The sequence below is a fragment of the Meriones unguiculatus genome, chromosome 19, assembly GCF_030254825.1.
Source record: "Meriones unguiculatus strain TT.TT164.6M chromosome 19, Bangor_MerUng_6.1, whole genome shotgun sequence".
In the NCBI taxonomy this organism is placed as follows: domain Eukaryota; kingdom Metazoa; phylum Chordata; class Mammalia; order Rodentia; family Muridae; genus Meriones; species Meriones unguiculatus.
In genome coordinates, this window is record NC_083366.1 from 48893373 (window position 1) to 48909785 (window position 16413).

Genomic DNA, 16413 nt, shown 5'->3' on the forward strand with positions numbered 1-16413 from the left:
TTGGTAATGTCAAAATGGTAGTTGCCAAAGATAGAAAAGAAATGCTGGTGGTAAGGAATTTGACATGCTAATGTAGGGCTGTACACTGCTGCCTTAGTTTGAGTATGAAAGGAAAGAGGTGATAGAAGGGTAGATGTATCATGTACAGCACGGTAGCACTCAGTATATGAAGGCAGGAAAATTGCAAATTGAGGCTAGCCTGGACTACATGAGAAAGTCTATCTCAAAACAAACAAATCCCCAAATTAAAACATTAAGAGATCTTGGTTTAAACCCTTAAAGTGAGAAATATTGATAGAGCTTGTCACGTGCCAAACATCACACTGGACACTGAGGATGTAAGCAATCATAACATTACACTCTTCACTTCTGAGTATTTTGGATGCTATTTGGAAGCATATATGCATTAGCTACATATTATATAGCTACATTTATACAGTATATATAATTGTATACTATATTAAAATAACAGCATCAATATGTGCTATAAAAGTAGAAACAGGGCTGGCAAGGTGGCTTAGTAGCTACGGTTCATGTTCTTCTTCCAGAGGACCAGAATCCAGCACTCACGTCAGGCCGTTCACAGCTGCCCCTTATACCACCTCTAGGAGAATCCAACACCCACTTCTGGGGGCACATACATAGAAATCATACTTTTTTTTTCCCAAAGGAAGAAATATATTGTTTGTCTTGGATCTTTGACAAAAGCTTCATGGAGGAAAAAACAGTTAAGATGAGCCCTAATGGCAGCAATAATCTTGTAACGGGGCTTAGTAAGCCCCAGACCTTAGCACAACTGACTCCGTGATGGAAGTACCATTCAAGCCATAAAACTCAGCACCTAGACAGCACCACCTGCCAGAATGAAAACAAAGACCTGATCCATCAAAGCCCATGGTATTTGGAAAGTCTCTAAATGAACTACCATTTGCTTTTTTGGCTTCTGTATTTCTGCTTCTGGTTAACAGTTCTTATTACCTGAAGGATTTCAATCCAGAATATGGCTTTTGTGATTAAAAGCTCAGTGTGAGAAAGGCTCAGGACTACACTAGAATCCTGAACACCCACTGTCGTCTCCGGCCAGGTAATAAATAACAGGTTTCCATTGGCTTAAACCTGTGTCCAGACAGTCTTCTCTGGTAGATACGCCACAACAGCTGGGAAGAGGAGAAAGGAAGGAAGAGTTTCTAAGAAGATACACACCTGCTAACATAAGGAGAGGGAAGGGGTTCTGCGGAGAGAAGTAACATGGTTCCATACAGAAGCATGGGAATACGAAAGTAACCAAGAGAAACAAAAGAGAATCAATGGAAGTAAATGTACAAGATCTCATCTGAGGGCTGATGGACAGTTATAGGCCGAATGGGACAATATCAGGATATGAAGCTACAAAAGATATTCTAGTTTCAGATAGCTAGAGGGAAACTGACTGAACTTGATTTTTAAGCAATTAGACTAAAGCTGTGTTTAAAAAAAAAAGGTTTCTTTTAAAAAAGTAACTAGCTTCCAGAATAGCATGATCTGAACAATAATTCTTCTAGTAAAAACTAATATATGTGTATTTAACCTTTAAATAAAAGTTTTATATAAAACATGTATGTGCATTTATGTTTGTGTCTATGTTTTTTAAAGGCATGGAAGAACCACTGAGCTAAACAGAATGAAAAGGACAAAGTCCTGGAGAAAAGAGAATAATACAGATCATACAGATAACTGAGCTGATATTATGTAGCCAGTTTTTCTTCCTTCAGGATGTTTAAAATTTTTGTGTATCCAGAGGACCTCTGAAAGGCTCTGCCCTGCAGACTATCAATGCAGATGCTGAGACTTATGGGCAACCTTTGGCAAAGTGCAGGGAATCTTATGAAAGAAGTGGGAAACAGTAAGATCTGGAGAGGACACTAACTCCACAAGGAGAGCAACAGAACCAAAAAATCTGAGCACAGGGGTCTTTCCTGAGACTGATACTCCAACCAAGGACTATGCATGGAGATAACCTAAGACCCCTGCACAGATGTAGCCCATGGCAGTTCAGTATCCAAGTGGGTTCCATTGTAATAGGAACAGGGACTGTCTCTGACATGAACTGATTGGCCTGCTCTTTAATTACCTCCCCCTGAGGGGGAAGCAGCATTACCAGGCCACAGAAGAAGACACTGCAGCTACTCCTGATGAGACCTAATTGACCAGGATCAGAAAGAAGGAAAAGAAGACCTCTCCTATCAGTGGACTTGGGAGGAGCATGCATGCAGAGGGTAGAGGAAGGGAGGGATTGGGACAGGGGGAGGGAAGGAACCACAGGGGGGATACAAAGTGAATAAAGTGTAATTAATAAAGAATTAAAAATAAAATAAAATAAAATAAAATAAAATGGGGGAAAAAAGAATGACCAGACAGATGCCTTTCCACTGGATTTGAGGTAGAGTAAACACAAGACTAGAACACTGAGGATCATGTCGGACAGTTTAATTTAAAAAACATAGTGCTGATATAGATATTAGGCTTTGGGCCAAAATGGTAACACCAGATTGGGGAGGGGGGTGTGTGTCTGCACCATATTAGCGGATATGTGATACCTAAGTAAACTATGATGTGTTTAATCTGTTATATAAATATCTCCTGCATAATGCCACTTTTTTGTGATTCTATATAAAAATCACCTTGAGGTCTGAAGCAAGTGTCTTCAGCTTTTTCTCTGCGACTGTGGCTTTCTATATTACTACATGCTTATGTCTGGACTGCCTGTATCCCAGTCTGTATTTGTGCCTATACCAATACATGTACTCCTTGTATGCCTAGGTATCTGCCAGCATATATGTTAGTACCAGTCTGTATGGCACTGCCTCCTGGGGTTATTGAATCATGTCTTAACTGTCCTCAACTCTTCTCAATCTCTTTATCTCTTGAGTTCCTGTCACCTTTCTCCTTTACTAGTTTGGAGCTTGAGCGAACAAGCCAAAGAATGGCAGATAATTTTAGAAGCTGGACAGAAATTGACTCCTCAAGCCCAAGGAGTCCTGCTGAGACAGAAGTGCTATGGCCTATAACATGTGAGGCCATGTATGGGGAAGACTTAGATCTCCGACTCAGATGTAGCAAATTGGCAGCTCAGTCTCCACGTGGATTTCCAAGTAAGGGGAGCTGTTAGTATTTTGGAACACAACCTGCCCCTGGGTTACCAAGCAACCTATGATGTCATCATGTGTCACCAGCCAGGTGGCCACACCTGGAAGGCATGGTTACCCTTTGCCTCTTAAAGGGCCAACCCCAACACAGATCTCTCTCTTACACTCTCTCTCTTTCTCTCTCTTACACTCTTACTCTTCTCTCTCTCTCTTTCTCACTCTCTGTCTCTCTCCATGTCCTGCTCCTCCCCTCCTTCCTAATAAATATCGGTTAACCAGCCTCATGATTTTTAACTTGAGCAGAGGCTGCCATTGTCACGAACTCTCCTGATTGCCTGTCCTTTGATCACTGGCCCCTGGCAATGCGGTGTTACCAGGCCACAGAGGAAGATGATCCAGGCAGTCCTGATGAGACTTGATAAGCTCTGGGCAGATGTCAGAGGAGGAGAACTCCCTCATTTCCAAGGACAAGGGGATAAGGGAGAAAAGGGAGGAAGGATGGGACTGGAAGGAGATGAAGGAGGGGGTTATAATCGGAATGTATAATGAATAATGAATAATGAATAAATTGTGAAAGAAAGTACAAATAAAAATTAAAAACGAAGTACACTTAAAAAATTTTGTGTATCAAGAAAAAAAAAGAGAAAGAGAGACTTCAGGGAGCAAGGGTTGAAAAGAAAATTAGTACTATGAACTGGAAAAGCTAGCTGGGCCTAGTGAGCTACTGGCCCATGCCTTTAAATTCAGCCTTCGGGAGGCAGATGCAGGCGGATCTCTGTGAGTTCAAGGCTAGCTGTTCTATGTAGTACTGAGTTCCAGGACAGGAAGAGCTACATAGGGAGACCCTGTCTCAAAAGTAGAAAAGCTGGGAGAGCCAACATCACAGGGTAGATGTCTGTAGGAAAAGAAAGTTGGGGACTGAGCCTGATGCTCTTGGACTGTTCTCAAGGTGTTTACTGAATCCCCAGGTCGGTTTGAGATGGTGGCTAGTTGTCCTGTGGCTTTTTTATATTCCCTTAATTTGGTTAACTCTCTTCCTCTTCACCTCTGTTTCCCCTATCCCCTTGCCTTTCCCTACTTAAACCTTTCTATCACCATTGCTTTCCTGCCTCTGCCTCCTGAGTACTGGCATTGCAAGGTATGTGCCATAATGCTTGCTAAAAATAACCTTGCAGGGGCTGGGGGTCACTGGTGTTGTGTGAATTAAGCCTGTGTGCATACAGGTTTAATATGCAATCCCCAGCATGAAAAATATTTTTGTAATTCCAAACCGATCTGATTAATGTTAAGATATAAGTTCCTCTATTTGTTCTTATGCCAAATTCTTATCTTTCTCTTTTCTTAAAATCTCCCCAGAGAATTTATACCACATTCCCTAGGATGAAGTCTTCACCATTAAAATCTCAAAGAATATGCGTCACCTTATAAAGCACAGAACTGAGTTTACTGTGTTTATTTCATATGTTGAATCATACTAAATGACATGGGTAGCATTGTCCAGTAACAGTGACACTTAATCTTTTAAATAGTAAGAGAGTATAAATATAGGATATTAATGCAATTATTAGTTGATTGTTTCAGATATTTTGTTACATGGATGGAGCGCTGACTAACAGAAGTCATAATTTCCTATGACTTTGCCTTGTCACATTGGTGTCTCTTTAGTGTTTTGTTCTCCAAATTCAAAGAAATCTTTTCTTTTCTTGAGCCATTTAATCCTATTTAGCCCAGGCCGGCCTCTAACTTGCAATCTTTCTCTTTGCTTCCCGAGTACTGAGGCAGATTTACACACGTGCTTGGCAAATCAGGTCACATTTACAAGGACTGACTGTAACTGGAGTTTTATGGTAAGTTCTGGTAGCCTCAGAGGGCTAGAATTGGCCACCCATACCAATTTGTTAAGTGAGACAAGAGGAGTAATGGTGAAGAGCTGAGAGAGAAGGTTTAAACAACACACAGAGAAGAGACAAAGAGGCCTTTGTGACTCCACGTTTATCATCAGGAAGCTGACATGAGCTATAAGCTTAGAGGGAAAAAAATGGGGCAGGGTGGAAGGGGTGTGTACAATCAAGCAGTCCCGGTCAAGGTGCGCTGATCCTTGTCTCAGTCCTGATTCTGCTAGGAGGTCTGGCAAAATCCTTAGTGCTCCCAAGGGAGGGACCAGTCTGGTTCCCAGAACACAGCGAGTCCAGGGTACAAGCCTCACCCTCACGGATAATTGTCCTCACCGGGGTGTTGAGTTCTGCCCTACAAGGTTCTGCTCTCCCTGGAATTCAAGGTGAACGCAGCAGGTTTAGGACCATGTTGTCCTTTTGTCTCCTGCTGCAAGGAGGGAAAGCTAGGTTAGGTAGCCACACACTCAGGGAGGTGAGCATGTTCGGCAAAGGCAGTTTTGAAGGGCCTGTTTCATGGCTACCTTCGGTAGAACCGAGGGTAACCAACGATTGCAGACTGTAGCATGACACTTGAGCAGAGAACCTCTCACTAGATTCCAGCCCCGTTCAGTGTCGGCGGTGGGGGTCGTTCTCTAGCTGTAAGGAGGACTGGATCTTGCTCCAGTACCTGGTTACGACTCTCCAGGCTGACATTTCCAGTTTTTCTCTTCCCTTCTTTTCTTTTGATCACTGAAAACTCAAATTAATACTTTTCGGAAGACCTACAAATTGACAATGGAAAGTGTGATATAACCCTCAGAGAAATTACCCTGAGCAGTCCGGTCTGGATAGCTGTTGTGTCCGCTGCCCATGAGCCCCTCAGGCAGTTCACTAAAACAGTCAGTAACCATCACCAAGACTGCAAACCAGAAAAATATAAGACAACTGCTGTCCTCATTCTGCCACCGTTGCACGCACTGGCTGCCCTGCAGGCTGAGGGCTGGGTTTTAAATCACTAGTCTTCGCTTTTCTTTTTGAGTTCATGTAAATCTCTGCCATTAGGTGCTTGTAATCCAGCTATCTTGTGGTTTTTGTCTCCTTAGCTGACTTGGCTGAGCTGTCCCGGTGAGTTCTGTGTGGATTTAATAGAGAAAGAACCGAAGTGTCATTTGGTGTGGTCAGAAGCTGGGTTGTTTTGCAAGAAAGAGATTAGGTTTAGCCTCTGGGTACTTTGGGGAAAGGATTCTGTGTTCACAAGGTCAGTAGGGGTTACTGATATTAAAGGGTCAGCTTGAAGCTAGAAGCAGGAAAATCTGTAGCCTAAAGATTGGACTATGGATGTGACAGTTGCCTCCCAATTCCATTCTAAGTGCCCTATGCCTTTGGAGCTCCTCGCCCCACCCTGTTACATTTCTTGTTAAGCTTGATTATCAACTTGGTAGCAGTAAGAGCTCTCTAGGACTATCAAAACCTGCTGTGTGCCTGTAGGGGCATTTTCAAGGGAAGACTGACGTGTTAATCACAAAAGAAAACATCTTTTCCTGTCTGGATTTCTGGTCAACTATCTCAAGACCTGGAAATAAACAGGTGCTCATTAAATGCTACTTAAGTGGATTCACTAATCAGATTTTATAATTTTTCCACAGAAATCCTGAGAACTGACTTAAACAAAAATTCTTGAGAGGCAACGCACAGGAGAAAATGCAAAACAAAACAAACAAACCCACAAAAAAAAAATAAACACCCTCCCCCCAACAAACAAAAACAGAAACACCATCTCTACCAGGCCAAAGCTGCTCACTTACTGTATTTTAGCCTGACCAAGATGATTTTATATCTTTACTTATGCATGTATTGCTGTTCTTGCCTTCTAGATCATGCCCCAGAGACTCCGGTCATTGGAGAAAATCTTCTCTACCATTTTAGGTTAGAAAGGACAGGGGTCAGCGAGTTAACTGTTAATATACATATTTAAAGGATAAAGAGACAATTGGCTTACACATAAAGAGGGTGTGGGGGGAAAGGGGTGGAAGGGGAGCTTCAACCAGAAAGCATGGAAAAGTGCTCTTTGGCTTTTTTACCCTCATTGCATGGGCAATCTTTCATGGTGGCTGATTTTCACAGGGAATTCCCTCCCAATGGTGCTGATGGTGGCAGTGTTTTTCTGAAGGTCCGCTACAGTTGGAAAAGTGGGCTTCAGATAAGATTCTTTCTGCATTTTTTTGTGGCTCTATGTATTTTCACCTTAAAATAATTTTATAGCAAGTGTGAATATTTGAATGGTTCTCCACAGAAGTATGGCTTAGATCGCAGTGATCTGTAAACTCAAGGTTTTAAGGAAACAACATAATTTAAGGACTCTCTAAAAACACAAAACAAAACAGCCACTGCCAGCTAAGGAGGCTGAAGTGAGAGATCTCTGGATCCTGAGATTCACAGACCAATCTGGGAAGCCCAATGAGTCCCTTGGTTCCTAAAAAAAACAAGACATATTCTCTAGAAACAAGACACAATGGTCTATCTCTCAAAAACTTTTTATTCGAAGTAAACTTTGAAAAGCTAGATATCCCTTCTTTGCCCAGAATAATGAGGAGTGTATCCTAAAATGAACTGGAATGTCCCTTCTTTTTTCTTTCTCTTCCCTTCTTCTCCCTCCCTCCCTTCCTTCCTCTCATCTTTCCTTCCTTTCTTCCTCCCTCCCTCTCACCCTTTCCTCCTTCCTCCCCCTCACTTTCTTATTCCTCATATGCTACCCATCACCACGTTGTTGAAGTTGTTGATGGCAGAGAATCAGTCCTGGCTCAAGGAGAAGACTGTTCACAATAGCAATTATTAGCCTGTTCCAAACACTGACTTCATTCAGGAGAGTCTGAAGGGTTAGAAACCTCCACTCTAAGCTAAGTACGGTGCACATTAAAAAAAAAATTTTATCTTTGTTAAGTATTAATCCTAATACTTGTGAGACAGGGTATTGTTCTGGGGGCATTAAAAAAAATCACCTTCAGCTTTACTGTTTGAAAAGATTTATTGAGTGCTACAGAGCAGAGTGCTTTGGAAAAGTCTTATTACTAAGAGCCTCAGGGTTGAGTATTTCTTTTCCAAAAGCAAAAAAGAAAATGCAAAATGGCGAGACTCCATAGAAAGCACACATGACTTTGTGCACAAGCAGCCTGGACCTATTCCACTTGCGACATGTTATTCCCTAAAGCATCCATTCTATGGATACTTGAGAAAAAAAAAAAAAAAAAGCCATGTGTCTTTGGCCCTTGAAATGTTAGTTTTACTATTTCCCCTCTCTTTCTCATGCTGGAGTTCTGTAGTTCGTATACCAGTTTTAGATCAGTTTTGAAGTTTTATGGAATAAGGCTTGCTTGCCATTTTCCACCCCAGAAGTTACTTTATTTGAATACCAGGGTGTGTTTCTGCTTGCATACTGGCAAAGGCTATTGGAAAAATAAAAGTGTGAAATTCAATTTTATTGCTACCAGAAAATATTAGCCATAGGGTGGAAATGTGAGAAACCTCCCACTTTGCAAGAGGAAGCCAGGATATCACCCAACTTCCCAACGAACTTTGGTTCCTTCATTTGGGCAAAGATAACATATGGACCTGGCTGCTGTGAAAGGCTGATATTTAGGCTCTTCTGGAAGCTACAATGCTCGCAGCTGCTACAGACTAAGGAATTTCAAATTCCTAGGGCCTGGATTTCAAATTCCTAGGGCCTATGCAGAGCTGTAGTTCTTACAGAGCTAAGGACCCTAATGCCCAAGGCTGCATGAGGATTATAACATTAGAGAACACAGCCTGTTTCTGGTCCTACCTGCTGTCTCTGTCTCCTGTTGTCAAATACTGATGGATGCAAATGCTGCTAAGGAACCACTCTGCCTCCTCATGACTTCTATATGGTTGGAGCCAAAAGATCCCAGACAGCTCATCAGTAATAGCTACATTTTAAACTTCATTTGTTATATCTTACTTATAATTTATAGATATTCTTTGGAAATACCTTTTTTTTAAAAATTGTGCTCCAAAGTAAAATATATTATACAGATTATAATAAAAAATATGAATGTGTGAGGTTACATGATAAAGCTGTATAGAGTAGGTGGAATTAAGATTGCTAATCAGCTGACCTTACAATAGAAGAGTGTCTCAGGTCACCCAAGTTGTCCCAGTGTCATCACCAGCTCTCTAAGAAAGTGACATGGAACACTGGAAGAGAACGTACCAGAGAGATGGTAGATAAAGCTTTCATCAGCTGGTGTTGGCCTGGGAGACGAGCTATGAGCCAGGCAGACTGGGAGGTCTGTAGAAGCCACAAAAGGCAAGAGAATACACATGAAGCAGGCAGAGTGGACTGTCTGTAGAGCTGAGAAAGGCAAGAGAAGATAATCTACATCTCGCTGAAACCTTGATGTTTAGTCTAGTAAGATCTTTTGGATCTAGGAACTGCAAGATGTGTGTTTTAAAACCACTTATTGTGTGGTAACTTGTTACAGCAATACTAAATCAACAGAAAGCAAGACTGAACATTTTTTCTTATTTTTATCTCTTCTGTAGTATTTTTTTTTCTTCTTAGAAATAATGATTTCAAAATTTATGGCTTATCTTTAATGTTTTTCAGTGAATGCACATATGCATTTCCCTCATGTGTACATAAGTGACAGCATATGATACCTACGGGAATAGTGATCTCTGGAGAAAGAGAACCAATACAATGTATGTATGTAAACGGGTGTGTGTGAGAGGATTGTCTCGTGCAGTTGCAGAGGCTGAAAACCATAGTATGCTGACTGCAAATTAGAGAGCCAGAGAGGCCAATAAAAGGCTAAATCTAACAAGACGGATGTGTTAGAATCAGGCCGGTGATGAACCCTAATCTCATATCAAGGCTCAAGGGTCCTAGGAGGACCTCTAGTGCCACTCATAGATTCCAAAGCCTGAAGAGCATGGAGTCTGACATCTAAGGTCAGCAGCAGGTGATACTTTCCCTATTCTGGAAGAAAAAAAAAAGTTTCCCTTTTCTTCCATTTTCTTATTCCACCTGGCTCCTCAGCAGGCTGGATGCTATTTGCTCACATTGAGAGCCAGTATTCCCCACTCAAATGCCAATAGTCTCTGGACCACTACCACAGACACAACTGTAAATAATGCCTTCCCATCTGGTCCAGCTGACACCCATATTAACCAATCACATCTACCTTCCTCTCACCTAACAATATCTCTGAGGACCAGTCCATAGCAGCATATGACTTAGCCAGGTACGGCTGTGTGATGATAAATCTCAGTTGTCAAAGTGAGGAGCTCTAGAATCAGCTGGGAGAGGAGCCTGTGGGCATGCTGCTAGGTTATCATCTGCATTATGTTCATTGAAGTGGGAAGACCTGACTACTTCGGGTAACACCATTCCGTGGGCTGGTTTTCTAAGCTGTATATAAAAAAGAGAAGGTAAACTGGTGGCGAGTGTTCCTTCCTTCTGTTTCTTGACTGTGGACATAATATGGCCATCTTCCTTAAGCTCCTGCTGCTGTAACTCCCCAGGATACCGTCCCCTTTAGGTTGATTTTTGTCAGGGTCAGAAATGTAGCTAAGACAGGCTGTTGTAACAAAGTATTATGGACTGAGTGGCTTACATAATAAACATTTGTTTCTCCCAGTTCAGAAGCTGCAGGTCCAAGATCAAGGTGCTGGAAGATCCAGTTTTTGTGAAGGTCCACCTATCTTGTAGAGGATATTGGGAGGTATCATCTGTATTTCCATAGAGTGGGGAGAAAGAAACTGATTTCTGATCCTCTTTTTATTAGGATATTTTTCCTGTCTGGGGACCCCCCTCTGTGTAGAGAAAGTCTTTTGTGTACTGTATAGATTCATCACCTGTCTATAAAAAGCCGATGTCCTATTAGCTGAAGCAGGAACTAAGAGGTGGGAGTTGCAGCAGAGAAAGATGAACTCTGCGATAGAGTCACAGGGGAGATTCTCCCTGGATGCTGAGGGAGATGGATGCATAAAATTGAGGAGAGGTAACCAGCCACGTGGCACACACAGAATAGAAGAACGGGTAAAATAAATTATGAGCTAGTTGGAGAATGAGCCAAAGCTTACAGCCTAGGCATTTATTCATATATAATAGAGTCTTAGAGCCGTTATTTCCGGAACTGGGGCGTGGGAGGAAAACCTGTGGTTACAAAGGTTACACCTCTGTACCTAATTTAACTCCCAAAGGTGCTACCTCCAAATACCATTATTTCAGGAGTTAATGCTTTAACACAAATTTGGGTGGAAGTTCCTAGCCATTCTGATGATTTTAGTTTCTTTGAGCACCACCTACTTAGTACTTCATTATGTTTTGTTTTCAGTGTTACAATATTCCAGTATGAAATCACTTTGTTTAGTGTCTTTTTATTCTGTGCTGACTGTCACTAGGATAGATCCTAGAGGTAGAACTGCTGGTCGAAAGGCTTTGAAGTGGGAGTTTGAAATATGAGATATTACCAAACATCTACCAAAAACCCGCTTTGCCTTACTAGCAATGTCTGTCATTACCTGTTTCCTCATATAGTTCTTGGCTTTTTGGATGGTTGTTAATAATAACAGTTAATTTTTTATTGTTGTACAAGACATATAATATAGAATCTACGCTCAGTAAACGTTTCTGCTTCTAGGTTATTATTAACTATTTATGCATTATTATACAGTAGATATGTAGGCAATTTTCCTTTTAGATGAATGAAATTCTATATTTGTGAAATGATGACTCCCTGTTTCCATTTCTTCCATCCCTTGACAACTATCACTCTACTTTCTACATCTATGGGTTTAACTACTAGAAACCTCATAAAAAAGTAATATAGTATTTATCTTACTGTGACTGGCTTATTTCATTTACCACAATGTCTTCTATTTCATCTCTGTTATAGCATATGACAGGACTTCCTTCTTTTTCAAGTCTGAATAACAGTCTATTGTGTAGACACAGTATACTGCATCTTCTTCATCCAGTCATCCCTCCATGGACATTTAGGCCATTTCTCTGTCTTGTGACTAATGCTTGAGCAATTATGAGACTGCTTATATATGTTGTCAAGGCTTATTTTAAATTACTTTGGATAGCTATCCAGAAATGATATTGTTGGGTTATATGGTAATTCTGTTTTTGTTTGAGGAACTTCCACACAAATATTTATAGCAATCATTTTATATTTTATCCTATCAATTGCACATTGTTCCAGTTTCTCTCTTTCCTACAAAAACATATATTCCCCTGCCTCTGTCTTCCATTTCATCACAGAAGTAAGTGCTGGAATTATAGAAGCACACTACCATGTTTGACTTTATGTGGGTTCAAGGACTGTTAGCTTGCATGGCAAATGCTTTACTCACTGACTCATTGTTCTAGCTTCATACTCAGTATTTTACGGTACCCATTGGCTATTTGTGTCTTCTTTGGACAAATCTTTTTTTCAAATCCCTTGCTTATTCTTTAATTTTTTTTCACTGAGTTGTAGGAATTACTTATATGTTTTGAATACCAATCCTTTGTCAACATCTGATTGCAAATGTTTTCTTGAAGTCCATAGATTGTATTGTGTATTTCATTTGCCATATAAAGTATTTGGTGTCGTTGTGTAGGTCAATGTCATGAAGCTTTTCCACTATGTTTTCATTGAGAACTACAGTCATATTAGGTCTTTGATAAACTTTGATTTGATTTTTGGATCACTTATATTGTTTTGCAGGTGGATATCCAATTTCATCATCAAAATCTGTTGAAGAGACTATTGATTTATCATCAAATGAGGAAGGTCTTGCTCTGATTTCCATTTCACAGGATGCTCAACCTGTGTCCTTTGTCTTTTTATTGTCTCCTCTTGTGGTACAGACTAAGGTGATGTAGACTAATGACCTAACTTACCTCCTCATCACTTTATTTTAGTTATGTCTGAGAGGAACATATTTCTAAATAAGGCCATATTGGGAATATGGGAGCTTAAAACTTACTTTACTCCTAACAACTACTCTTCTCTCATGTCTACTAACTTAGGGGTCCCATCCCTGTTCTCCCCCAACCACTAATTTTAGGACATAAATTATAGCTTCCTTTTGCAGCAGAAACAGGGAAAATACTTCTCATAGTTTTCCACAATGATTTCGTAGGAAAACAAGCCACAGATTATTTTTAGAAAAATTTAAAGATAATCACTAAATTTTTTCAATTTGGAAATATCTATTATTTTTGTAGATTACAAATGGAATGTCTAACTATTATAAACATTCAAGCAATTTAGAACCGTGTGTAGAATATAAAGCAGATCTGTCTGCAGATAGGACAGGAAGTGAAAGGAAAGACTAAATTGTTGATCCAGATTATTGGAACTAACTTTCTTCTGAAAACAATAAAAACTCAGGACCAAATGTAAAAAATATAAAACATCCTCAATCTGCCAAGGTGTAAGACACTGTTTAGAATCTAGGGGGAAATAGAACCCAGGCTAGGAAGCAGAATACAGCATTGTCTAATAGCACTTGCTGATCTGACAAACCAAATCTTTTGGTTCTGATGGCCTCAAGAGCTAACAGAAAGAAAATCTCATGGTCTTCCCATGAAGGGGAGACTTTCCCACACTGAGAGGATTGAGCACAAGAGACCTGTGGTGGTTTGAATAGGAAAGGTCCCCATATGCTCAGAGAGTTGAATGCTTAGGGAGTGACTTTAGGAGGTGAGCCTTGTTGGAGGAAGTGTGTCAACTTGGGGTGGGTTTTGGGGTTTCAAAAGCTCAAGCTCAGCCTCTTTCTGATGCCTATGGATCTGGATGTAGAACTCTCAACTCCTTCTCTAGCGCCATGTCTGCCAGCCATGCTGATGATGGACCAAACCTCTGAAACTGCAAGCAAACCCCAATTAAACGCTTTCTCTTATAAGAGTTGCCATGGTCATGGTGTCTCGTCATAGCAATAGACCTGAGACCCATAAGGGAAAAAATTGTTCTGCAGCAAACTCTTACCAGGCATCTGTGAAAAACTGTCCCGAAGGGGAACACAGGTCCTGTGGTAGGGAGGGCAGTGTGAACAATAAACTGAAACACCTTCTCAGATCTGCAGCACACATATCAAGCTTACCAGCAGCCTCGGCTTGATTTACATAGATTTTCTTGAGGCTAGGTGTCCAGTTATATGTGTGATCCTACTACTTGAGAGGCTGAAGTAGGAAGATTCATTGAACTCTGCATTTGAGGTGGAAGGGTACACATTTCATTGCATGCGGTTTAAAATTTGATAACATTTTTTTTTTTTATGAATGCCATAGACTTTAGAGCCACGAGAGACCTGGTATACTGGGTAGAGATTTCTCTGTTTTTGGCCTGAAAGTGTCTTCACACAGTATTTTCGTGGATAATCCTCAGGAGATCCTTTTAAAAAGTTAGACATGGCGATGTCTGCCAACTGCTGGGAAGGACGAGGCAGGATGATTGTTGCTCGGGGGTTTTGAGACCAAGCTGGAGAGCAGAGTGAAATAATGTCACAAGCAAACAAATAAACAAAAGCATGTGTATAGAGTATATGATAGCTCTTCTTGGATGTCAGCTTGACTACATCTAATCCAGAACTTTGAGGTAGGGAAACAGGCTTTTAATTCTGATCTTTTGAGCACCTTTATTCTGGATCTTGAAGAGAGAAGACATGCTTTTATTCCAGATCTTTAATGCCGGTCTAGCCTGGGCCACACCTTCTGCTGTTTTCATATATAAGGACATGGAAGAAGGAGGCCTTTGCTCTTATTTGAATAAGCCTTAAGGAGGGGCTAGAGTCTATTGGTAGGTTTGGGGGTGGCTAAAGAGGGGGGAAACATCTATGTTCTCATCCCTGTTTTGTAATGGTTTTCCAGGTGAGCCACTGGTGTGTGTGTGTGATTTACGCTCCCATAGCACTTCATCTGTGTTCTCAAGGGACTCCAATAAACTCCCTGGTTCTTCAGAACCTGAGTGGAATTGTGCCCTGGCTCCTCATTGAAACCTTAGGAGAAGAGGTAGATACTAAGTGCATCTCCCCCTGGGAAAGAAGTTTAGCAAAATAGGGCAAGATGGCCTGCTAAAGTGACCAGGGGCGTTAAACTTGATGGGATAGATACAGAAGAAAAGAGACCAGGTTGGGGCGGGGGGGGGGGAGGGGAGAGGGGGGGTGGCAGGCAGTGAAAGCTAACTGGCCTGCTTGTTGGCTTTCACATGGAATTTTCTTGTGCTCCTTCCATGCCTCCCGAGAGGTCTTCTATTCTGGGCAATTCTATTTCTCCCTCAAAGTCTTCCTTTGGATACACGGCTTACAGATTTTTGTCCGGCCCAATGACTATGCTTCTCAGGTGGAGTCTAGACCTGGCCAGACCTCTTCAAATCATTTCAGAGCTCTCGCTGCACATGCTGTTTCTGGCGCTGCGCAACTCTTGCCAATGTCCTCTGTGTAAAAACACAGCATCTCTGTTACTTCTGCCGGATTTTGGCTTGTAGAATGCTATTTAGATGTAGTTTCGTTTTTCTCCCACAGTCTCAGTGTTTTGTTTACCAGGTTTCAGCATATGGTCACTTCCCACTTGGTCTGAGTTTCCCAAGAATGAGGTACACAGATGGTCTTGGGCTCCTGAGCTGCAGGGAAGTCTTTTTGAAATGATTGCATCTTCTCTGTCAGTTGCCGGTGCTGAGCACCTAGTGCCAAGGAGAGAGAGGTGGGGTTTTTGTGGTTTCTTTTGCTGCTATTGCTGCTGCCGCCCTGGGTATGGCCTTTCCCCAGCTCTTTGGAGTGTCTGTTCCTTTTCTGATAGCTGTTTTTCAGCTTTCCTAGAATTGTTCCCTGGAGACTCTAAGTTACCTTGGCTTGCTGTCAGCACCATGTCATCTTACTACCCCAGGCTACTTATTTCTTTGGAGGAAGTTATCATGTTATGCATGAGCGATTTAGAGCTTGGCAAGGCAGGTCAAAAGGTCATTGACTGGATGGCTCTGTACATGTCTGTTCATGAAAAATCTGTTTCATGCTTTCTTTAAAACACAGTTAAACACCTTGTTATTTAACCAGTTTATATCTAGGTGTGTCCAGGCCTTAGGTGTTTCAAATGTTTATAATGAAAATGATGGAAAGTGTCAGTCACATTTGAACACACACACACACACACACACACACACCCCTACCTCCCAAGGGTTACATTCAAAAGTAAATAAGGATAAGAGTAAATACGGTCATGTAGGGGATTGGGTTAAAATAACTAATTATAAAGATAATATTTCAATACATGGCCCTTATGAATCTCTACCTAATTTTTACTTGATAGTATTTTAAAAAATACAGCAAACACTTTGATTCTTAAATTTTCATAGATTCAATAGGCAAAATAAACAAGGATCCAGGAGATATGGGTAGTGTGTAGA

The 16413-nt window shown here is 41.1% G+C and overlaps 1 long non-coding RNA gene across 11 annotated transcripts in view; it reads left to right on the forward strand.

The window, feature by feature from the left end:
• Positions 1 to 16413, forward strand: part of LOC110558634 (uncharacterized) — a 102053-nt gene that overhangs the window by 32822 nt on the left and 52818 nt on the right. The window contains exon 6 of one of the 11 annotated variants that reach the window (XR_009587594.1): positions 1633 to 2693. The exons of 8 other annotated variants lie outside the window; for them this stretch is intronic. This is a non-coding gene — a long non-coding RNA (uncharacterized LOC110558634). Of the gene's footprint in view, positions 1 to 548; positions 1593 to 1632; positions 2694 to 16413 lie in introns of those variants that run through there. 2 more of the 11 variants (XR_009587593.1, XR_009587592.1) reach the window with 2 other exon arrangements.